Raw genomic sequence first — 10,983 nt, 5'->3', positions numbered from 1 at the left:
ACAGAACCAGTGCTAAGCAGGCCAACAGCAGCTGAACAGTCCTCCCAAAAACTTCTTTTTTAATGCCCTATTTTGATCAGTGAGGGACAACCTGCATAGAGTGGTAGTGTTGCTGTTAGGTGCTGTCGAGTGGTCTCGACCCATAGTGACCCCACGCACAGCAGAACGAAATACCGCCCAGTCCCGCGCCGGCTCCATGATCCTTGCTGTACTTGAACCCATCGCTACAGCCACTGTGTCAATCCATCTCATTGAGGGCCTTCTCCTCTTTCGTCGACCCTCCACCTTAGCAAGTATGACATCCTTCTCCAGGGAATGGTTCCTTCTAACATGAACAAAGTAGGTGAGAGATCTGTTCGTTCTTTTAGCAGTCCATGGCACTTTCAGCATTCTTTCCCAACACCACAACTCAAAAGCATCAATTTTAATTATAAACCCTTCAGGCTTGGAATTGAACTCACTCTCGTAGCTTCCAGCCAAACAAGAGACAGGCATAGAAGGTGAACTTTTATACTAGATACACTCCCTAGAACAATACATCATGGGAGATCAGAAGGGCAGTATTTGCACAGGGAGATAGCTTGACAGAGGTGGGCAGGAATGCATAGGAAAGAAGGACACAGGGAAGAGGAAACCACAGGGAGGAAGTGGGAAGAGAGCCATTGAGACAGGCAGGGAGTGGGCTAGCCAGGGCAAACAGGCCCCTGGCCCCATACCTTTAGAATTTAAGCCCACATGCAGACCACCACCTAATTCTTCCTGCTGGCTGATGAGCCAGGCCCTTAGGCAAGATGAGAAATTACATTTTAAAAAAACCCACAAACTTGACCTTCGTAAAGAGTTGTCCTTCAAGTACCTCACCAAGTACAGAGCATGCCCAGTAAAATTCAACTTGACCGACAGTGACCTTCCACCCGAGGCAGTCAAGAGCAAGAGTCCCTTGCTGGGACTTGAACCAGGGTCCAGAGAAATCACGCCTGTGCAACATCCCAGAATTAGTCATGACAACATCCCAGCCGCCTTGGCGAGGGGTTCCAGCTCTGTTCCAACAGCCTTTGCGGTGGAATCCATCTTGGCTATCTCCAGCACTCACACCTGGTTTTCTTAATCACATCTTTTTCTTGGAAATCCCCTCCCATCTGATAAATAAAGATGATGCCTTATTCCTGTCTAAAACTCTTCATAAACCCTAGGAAGTCCTTTGTTCAATGAGAGACCAGAGGCTAGCATAGGTGAAAGGCCCTCTCCGTTTCTCCCTTGAGAGCCCCTCCCTTCTCCTTTCTCTTCAATAAACTTTGGTTTGGGCTGACATTTTGCCCCTCTTGTTCAATTCTTTGTCAGTAGAGGGCAAGGACCCCTGCTCAGGGTCTTAGGGACCCCGGTTACACTGTCACATTATAAGGATTAGCAGTCAGTGTCCTGAAACAAAATGTATATGAACTGCTGTATGGAAAATAAAGTTGGTCTGTAAACTTTCACCCAAATCACAATTTAAAAAAAAAAGAAGAAGAAGAAGAAGAAAAATGCCCTTTTGTGTGTGTTGGGGATTTTTTTTATGGTGAAATCTACATAACAAAGCATTTACCATCTTGTCATGTGTACAAGTCAGTGGCATCAATTACATTCACTGTGTTGTGCAACCTTCATTACTACCTGTTCCTACTGTTTATGCTAACCTGTCATCACCAGCCACTCCACAGATGGAGGACTGGGCAATCTACTTCCATAAAGATTAACCACCTGGGAAACCCAAAGGGGGTTTCTATGAGTCGGAATCCACTCGACGGCAGTGAGTTTGGTTTTTTGGTTTCAATGTCCTATGCCTCCTATGTAAGTAGACCACGCCTTTAAATGTTCTGGAATATCGAGCTTATATATCGACTCAAACCTGTGTTCGCATTTTTGCTGCGTCCATAGCTACAACCTGAATAAATACAGAGGGTTTGGCTTCCAGTTCTCTTAACTGGGCCCCATGCCATCGTTCCCCAAAACAAAGGGGAAAAGATGCCAGAAGTGAGCAACCAAGGCTAATGGGGAAGGAAACCGCACACTGTTCCAGGTGGTGTCGAGCAGGGTCAGGCTCCCTGTGGGCAGGGGGATGACGGCATTGGCTGAATCTCCTATGAGGATCCAGCCCATTTTATAACTTTGTGGGTGGGAAAAGTAGAAGATGAGGTCACAGGCTTGGAGGGTGCCATGAACCCCAGCTTGTAAGTGGTGGACCTGGGCCTGGACCCCAAGTTGTTGCCCAGCTCAAGCCTCTCCCCCCGCATCCTGCTGTCCATCCTGCTCAGTGGGATCTGGCTCTTGGTGCTGTATGTTAAGTGACCCCACACCCTCTGGACGCTCTCTGTCCTCAGAGTACCCTCTGTAGTCACCACACCCATAGCTGTACTGGCCGGCTCTGTCCACCTGAACTAGAATCCAGGGGTCAGCCTTTCTCCTTGGACCTTCTAATGTCCAACCACACAGCTATGACCTGTTTTCTCAGTCTGTTATACCTTGGTGGTCCAGTGGTATACAGTATATAGAATTGCTTAGTATGGCCCTTCTAGCCATCATCCTCCACTTTGTGATATATTTTAAATCCTAGCCTCTATACAGGAGCTCTGGTGGCATAGTGCCTAAGGCATTTGACTGATAACCAGAAGGCAGTCCGTTCAAACCCACCAGCCACTCCTCGAAAGGAACATTGGGCAATCTACTTCCTTGGAAACAAGGAGAGTTTGCTATGAGTCGGATCCGACTCCACAGCAGTGAGTTGAGTTGTTTTGGTTAGGTTAGCTTCTATGTCTGTTTAGGGTGGGATGTATCTTGAGTTCTGGCTTGCTGGAGGGTGTGACTCAAGTCACCACCCTTAGTTTCCCTGGGGGCATATATGTGAATGTGCCGGCAAGGTCACTCTCTTTTGCTCCAGATCCTGCTTTGGTTCATCATCATCTCAGCCCTGGACTGGAGACAGCAGCCAGTCATCTGACCTGCCAACTTGGGCTTTCCAGCCTCTGTACCCTGTGAGTGAGCAGGATCCTCCAGACCATGGGTCTGGGACTTGCCACCCTCCCTGCCTCCACCACCGAGGAGCCATTTCCTTGGCCGTGTGTGAGTTCTGTGCGATGTTACAGCAAAATAAGGAACCCTAGAAGGGAGGAAACATACTAAAGGGAGAAGGAGTTGATCTTAGAGATGATGGAGTGGTAAGCAGTTTGGAAAACTTGGATATTTGGGACGTCTTTAATCTCAGCGTCATAGGGTCAAGCCTTGTGCTGATCCTTCTAAAAGAAATTATTTGAGCAGGTAGAAGTTTGGCCTTCCATGCAGTAGACCTAGCCTTGACTCCCAGCCAATGCTCCTCAACCATAACCACAGCCCACATGTCAGTGGAGGCTTGAGTGTTACTATGATGCTAAACAGGTTTGAGCAGAGCTTCCAGATGAAGACAGATCAGGAAGAAAGGCCTGGAGATCTTCTTTCAAAAATCAGCCAATGGAAACCTTTTGGATCAAAATGGTTCCATCTGCAACCACCAGTCACAGGGATGGAGCAGGGTTGGGCAGAGTTTTCTTCCATTTTGTACGGAGTCACCATGAATTGGGGGCTCTGGTGCAGTGAATTACTTAATAGGGCTCTTCTAGCCATGCTCTCTGTGATTCCCACCAGATGACGGGGTGGGACTATGCAAATGTGAAGTGCTTGTGGCCCACCAAGGGGACTGGATAGCTTGCTAATAATGTAAATAAGGTAACTTGTGGAGGTGGGACCATGGAAGTAAAGTGTATGGAACCCTAATGTGGGAGTTGGTCAGTTTTGCCATCTTGCTAGATTTTACATGAACTTTCCCAGAGGCAGAAAAGGGATCTCACTGCCATCAAGAGAGAGGAGCCAGAAGTAGAGCACATTCTTGGATCTGAGATCCCTGCACTGAGGTGGCAGGGAGACAGTGATGTCAGAGGCAGCAGAACCAGGAAACCAGCATGAGACAGAGGGACAGGCTTCACAGCCCACGGAGTGAGAAAGCTGAGTGCCTTTGGGCAGGAGTCTTGCTGGCAGAGTGGGGTGCCTCTCTGGGCACCTATCAGCACAGCTAAAAGAGCTTTGTAACTGTTGTTTGAGCAGGACAGAGGCCAAGGCCAGAGAGAAGTATGCTTGTGGTACGGCTGAGATGAAGCTGTCCTTACTGAAGCATTGTAACCTGAGTCATTTCTGATCCTGAATTGTAACCTGTTACTTCCCTAATCAACCCTATAATTGTAAGTATTACCTGCAAGTTCTGTGTGGCCATTACAACAGATTATTGAACTCACCAGAGAAGTAGTAAGTGCCTTGGGAGGGAGGCTGGTGTCAGAATTAGTTGGAGGGTGTAGCATGTCCAACCTCTGCCTCATAGGAATAAGCCTTGGGCTGCTGCTGGTGACTTTCTCTCCTCTTTGTGAACTTAGACGTCAGATGTCTTCCCCGTGCCCTTTTTGCATGCCCTTTTTCCTATTACTTGGTTCCACAATCAACACCAATGGAAACAGCAGTCAAGAAATCAGATGTTGTATTGCACTGGGCAAATGTGCTGCAAAAGACCTCTTTCAAGTGCTGAAGAGCAAAGATGTCTCTTTGAAGACTAAGGTCCGCCTAACCCAAGCCATGGTGTTTTCAATCACCTCATATGCATGTGAAAGCTAGATAATGAATGTTGTTGTTGTTGTTGTTATGTGCCGTGGAGTCAAACCCGACTCATAGCGACCCCTCCTTGGGTTTCCGACCCCTCCTTGGGTTTCCGAGGCCTATCACTAGGGAAGTAGGATTGCCCAACCTTCCTTCCGAGGCCTATCACTAGGGAAGTAGGATTGCCCAACCTTCCTTCCGAGGAGTGGCTGGTGATAATGAATAAGGAAGACCAAAGAAGAGTTGATGCTTTTGAGTTGTGGTGTTGGCCAAGAAGACTGAAAGTCCCATGGACTGCCAGAAGAACTAACAAATCTGTCCTGGAACAGGCGCAGCTGGAATGCTCCTTGGAAGTGAGAATGGCCAGACTTTGTCTCACCTACTTTGGTCGTGTTGTCAGAAGGAACTATTCCCTGGAGAAGGATATTATGCTTGGTAAAGTGGATGGTCAGCAATAAAGGGGAAGGCCTTCAACAAGATGGATTGACACAGTGGCTGCAATGATGGGCTCAGGTTTAGCAAGGATTGTGAGTCTGGCTCAGGACTGGGCAGTGTTTTGTTCTGTTGTACATATGAGTTGGAGCCAACTCAATGGAACCTAACAACAACAACAACTAGAGGGCAGATAACAACAACGTACCAGAATGTACAAACAAAGGCAACAGAGAGGGTGAGGTCATGGATCCAATCTCTGAATGAGTCCAGTGTCACACAAAGAAAAAGGAAAGGAACCTTTGTCCAAGCTAGGCATCTCCCATTTCACCATCCTGCCCTCCATCCATCCTGTCTCAGAAGTCATCTGCATTTTCTCAGAAAAGCCTCCACTTGCTCCAGCCACAGCCATCACCTCTTGTCACTTGACCCCACCCATCCCCACGGGTCTTCCAAGGCATGGAAATCAACTCTCCCATCTTGCTTCAAAATCTTGACCCTCTCTCTCCTGCTGGCTTCTTTTGCTCAGCCTATCAACACCTTCAAGTCTGCCCCAACTGAAGAGGCCTTTTTGTGTCTGTTGCCTGCCTAGGCAATTGCCCCATCTCTCCTCTTCCTTTTCACATCGGACTTCTTGGTAGTCTACTTTTGTACTGGTTGAATAGTGTTCCAGAATTCATCTCCATCGGAACCGCAGAATGACCTTCTTTGGAAATAGGGTCATGCAGATACAATTAGTTAAAGATACAGCCATACTGAATTAGGGTGGACCCTAAATCCAATGACTGATGTCCTTATTAGAAGACCATTAGAAGACAGACAGACACACAGGAGGAAAGGCTGTGAAGATGGAAGCTGAGATTGGAGTGAAGCACCTACAGACCAAGGAATGCTGAGGATTGCTGGCAACCACCGGAAGCTACAAAGAGGCAAAGAAGTCCTCTTTGCTAGAGTTTTTAGAGGGAGCACAGCCCTGCCAATACCTTGATTTCAGACTTCTAGCCTTCAGAACAGGAGCTCTGGTAGCGTAGTGCCTAAGGCACTTGACTGCTAACCAGAAGGCTGGCGGTTCAAACCTACCAGCCACTCCTTGGAAGGAAGATGGGGCAATCTACTTCCATAGTGATACTGCCTCGGAAACCCAAGGAGGGGTCGCTATAACAACAACAACAACAGCCTTCAGAACTGTCGGAGGATAAGTTGTTATCCTTTTATGCCAGTTTACCCGGTTTATGATATTTTGTTACAGTGGCTCTAGGAACCTAATACAGCCTTCCATCTCCTGATCTTCTCCAGTAAAGCCCCTGCAGTCTTCAGCCCAGCCTAGCCACTCAGTGGGAACTGCTCTCTCAAAGGCCACAGACAGCCCACCAAGAGTCAAATCCAGCCGCCACTTCGCAGTGCCCCTGCACTGAACCTCCCTGCATCAATTAGCCCAGCGGAAAGGCTCTCCATGAAATGTGCTTGTGTCAGGCATTGTTGATTACTCATTCAAAGCCAGTCCCCTTCACCCTGGCTGGCAGGACTCCATGTTTGTTCAGGGACAGGAAAGAGAATCATTGATTTCAGGCAAGATGGGCACAGCTCCTGGTTGAAAGGGGGGACATGTGCCCACTCTGACCAGAGGGATGTGGGGAGGGAAGTGTATGAATGGAGGCTTCTGGGGATGTTCCCCATGCTGCCTGCCATCCCTGAGAGACAGGCATGTGAGGAGACTCTCAGCCCCATGCTGCTCCCTGCTTCCTGCCTTTGAACTCAGTTGTGTTCAGGATGTGATGCCGGAAGCTGAGGGAAAGGCCAAGAGGACCTCAACAACTTTGACACAGAATTGTGCTGCCAGATCTCCAGAGAGTGAGAAAAATAACCCAACTGTTTAAGCCACCACTGGACAAGGGCGCTGTTACCTGCGGCCAAAAGCATCCCCAACTGATGTGTATCACCCCTCCCTTGGTTACTAACACTACCCTTCTGTCCCCACACTCAAGTCTCCTGATGGCCTCTCTGCCCACCCTGGAAGGTCAGTGTCCTCCTGGCCCTCCTGTGCTCTCCACATGCCATCATCTACCTGTCCATTAAGTCAACAGATACTTGTTGGCACCTTCTACGTGCCAGGCTGCTCTTGTAGAGTTGGCACTCTAGTGGAGGAGACGAACAATAAACAAGATGAACAAATAAATAAATAATTGCAAGTTGTGATTGGTTCATGCTCTAAACAAAATGACTGGTTCAAGAAGACATTGAGGGGGATGTGGATCCTACTTAGGTCATTGGCAATGACATGAGAGGGAACATTTAGCTGAAGTTTGGAGGATGAGAAGGAGTCATCCATGCAAAGGAGAGGAAGAGCATTCCAGGCAGTTAAAATGATGGTGAACTACGGGTGAGGGCCCGAAGAAGGTAAGACTTGGTGTTAGAGAGACCACAAGGAAACCAGTGAGGCTAAAGAGAAGTGTGCGATGGGGAGAAGGAAAATCAGATGGAACTGAGAAGCTCCTGTAGAACCTGAGCTCATGACAGCTGGCACTTCTGCTGGTCACTCGAGCAACACTCTCCCAGGATGCCAACCTTGGGGCCCCATCTTTAGTCAAGCTGGAGGTTGGGGGTAGTGTATAAAGAGATGCCAAGTCCAGGAACCCTCAGCCTTTCTTAGTTCTGAGGGAACAGGTCTTCCAGGACAATGAGGAGAAGCACAAACTAGCCTTTGGAAGACCCTTGAAGAAGAGAAGAGAAGGGTGGGGGTGGGAAAGAGAGAAAGGGCAGAGGGATGGAGAAAAGGAATTGAAGGTTCTTGACAAGTGACCTTCACAGGCTTATCATGGGATGGGCATTTAGTGAACTAAAATGCCTGCCCCCCCCACACACACACAGCTCTATTACTGTCCCTAAAAAGGCTCTAAGAAGCTGAGGAGCCCTGGTTTCCACCTGGATCTCTACTGAAGGCTCCAATTTGAATTTCTTAAAGAAATGCATTAGCCAGAACTGCTTGTACATCCAGCTGCACATGGCAAGCCCATGTACAAAGAACAAAACGTCGTCTGACCTTGCGCCATCTTCACGGTCGTTGGTATGCTGGAGTCCATTGCTGTGGCCACTATGTATTTCCAGTGCCTTCCAACCTAGAGCGTTCATCTCCGAGCACCGTCTCAAACAATGTTCTGTTACGACCCATCGGGTTTTCACTGGCTGATTTACAAGTGTTGGCCTTTCTCCCGAGTCTGTCTTAGTGTGGAAGTTCTGCTGAAACCTGTCCACCATGGGTGGCCCTGCTGGTACTTGAAACACTGGTGGCACAACTTTCCACAACACAGCAACACACAAGCCACCACAGTCCAATAAACAGACAGAAGGCCTTAAATAGCCTGAAATCCACACTAGGACACATCACCTTGGCCCCCTTAAGTGTTTTCTGATCCACTGAAGGAAAAAAAGGGTCTTGTAAACCTCAAAGGCTGGACCAGTTGTTGTCTGGTGCTGGCTCTCCAAGGCAAGGTTGTTTTGTGCCCCTAAGCTCCAGAGACATGATTTTATGCTTCTTCATGCCTCTTCTAGAGCCACCATCTGCTGTTCCCCTTCAGAAGCTCCCACACTCACTTCCTCTTCTACCCATGAAGCTGATGCCAGCCAAACTTGCCAGGCTGGGGGCGAGGCAAACCCAGCCTTCTCACTTTAACTCAAATCATATTGCATTGGGCGCCATGGCTGTGTCTGACAGGATGGGCTGCTGCCATGCAGTGAGTTACTAGGTATGGCTTTTCTAGCCGTGGTCTTTGTGACTCCTACCAGATTACTGGTGGGACCATGCAGATAAGGTGTGTAGAGCTCTAACGTGAGGATTGGTTAGTTTTGCTATGCTTCTGGGCTTAAAAGGAACCCTCCTACAGGCAGACAGGGAATCTCACTGTCATCAAGAGAGAAGAGCCGGAGGTGAAGTGGAGAGTACCCTTGGACCTGAGATCCTTGCACTGGACCTCCTTGGGAGAGATGCCCCAGCAGAGATGCCCCAACAGAGACGCCTGGCTAAGAAACAACCGTCTTAGAGACAGCCGGCTGAGAGACAACAGGCTGAGAGACGGCAGCAGTGGAACCAAGAGGCAGGAGACAGAGCAGCGGTCCTGCCGGCCCACAGAGTGAGAAAGCTGAGTGAGTGCCTTTGGACAGAAGGCTTGCTGGCGGAGTGGTGTGCACCTAGGTGCCCCTATCGGCAGAGCTCAAAGAGCTTTGTAACACTTTCCCCAGCCGGGCAGAGCCCAGGCTGAGAAGCCAGAGAGGTGAGCCTGAGGGCATAGCAGAGGGGAGACTGTCCTGATGGAAGAATTATATCCTGAGCACGTTCTTCAACCTGACTTGTAGCCTGTTACTTCCCTAATAAACCCCATAATCGTGAGTATCGTCTGTGACTTCTGTGTGACCATTGCAACAAATTATCAAACCCAACAGAGAAGTAGTGAGTGCCTTGGGAGGGACAGTTGGTGTCCGAGTTGGTAAAAAGGCTGGAGGCGGGCGACATGGCTGGCCTCATAGGCATCAGCCTTGGGCTGCTGAGGGTGACTCTGTCTCCCTCTCATGAGGTTGGAGGAGGTCAGAAGATGCCACCTCCTTGTCGTCTTTGCAGCTGCTCTGCATCCCCATTCTGCCCTAGTCATGCCTGGGCCCCACCTCAGTTTCTACCTTCCCTAAGCCAGTTGTCGTTGAGTCCAACTCCTGGTGGCCCCACGTGTGTCAGAGTGGAACTGTGCTCCACCAAGTTGTCAATGACTCAGCTTTGGAACTGATCCCCAGGCCCGTCTTCTGCAGTACCCCTAAGTAGATGCGAACCAACAACCTTTCATTAGCAGCCAAGCGCTGTCTAACCCTCCGAGATTCTGTCCCTGAGTTTGGCCCTCTTCACTGGCCTTTGCCACTTTCTATCTCTAATAATAATAATAAACCCAAAAAACAAAACCCACTGCCATCAAGTTGATTCCGACTCATAGCAACCTTCCAGAACAGGGTAGAAGAGCCATAGGTTTTCCAGGGCTTTATGGAAGGAGACTTCCCCATCTTTCTCCTGTGGAGCAGCTGATGGGTTCAAATCAGTGACCTTTTGGTTTGCAGCCCAATGCTTTAACCACTGTACCACGAGAACTCCTTGATAATAATACGTTGACCTTTATTATCTGTCAGGCATTGTGCTAAATGATTTGCAAGTTTATTTCATTCAATAATCCCAACAGTATCCAAACCAAAAAAAAAAAAAAAAACTCTCTGCTGTCGAGTCAGATCTGACTCACAGAGATCCCTCCTGGGGTTTCTGAGGCAGTATCACTACGAAAGTAGATTGTCCAATCTTCCTTCCAAGAAGTGGCTGGTGGGTTTGAACCACCAGCCTTCTGGTTAGCAGTCAAATGTCTTAGGCACTATGCCACCAGAGTTCCCCCCAACAGCATACGGAACTTTTTTAAAAAAAAATTTATTGTGATTAGGATGAAAGTTTACAGAGCAAATTCATTTTCTATACAACACTTCACATACACTTTGTCTCTTGACATTGACTATAATCTCCCAGAGTGGAACAGCTCCCCTCCCACTTCCTCCCCATAGCCACCTCTTCCCTGTGTCCTTCCCTCCATGCACTCCTGCCCCCTGAGCTGTCTCCCTGTGCATACACTGCCCTTCTGTTCTCCCATGATTGATCTCTCCAAGGAATGTATCTACCTAATGTAAATGTTCAGCTCACATGCTTATCTTTTGTTTGGCTGGAAGCCACAGTAGTGGGTTCAATTCCAGACTTGAAAACCATCTAGGGGCCATAGTCTCAGGGATAGGGAACATTTTTTTTTTTTAAGAATTTGGGTGAAGATTTACAGAGTAAATTCACTTTTCATACAGCAGTTCACATATACTTTGTCTCATGTCATT

This window comes from Orycteropus afer, unplaced genomic scaffold, assembly GCF_000298275.1.
Source record: "Orycteropus afer afer isolate SDZICR_OR568_19922 unplaced genomic scaffold, OryAfe1.0 scaffold00130, whole genome shotgun sequence".
Classification (NCBI taxonomy): Eukaryota; Metazoa; Chordata; class Mammalia; order Tubulidentata; family Orycteropodidae; genus Orycteropus; species Orycteropus afer.
Note: the sequence above shows the minus strand (reverse complement) of the source record.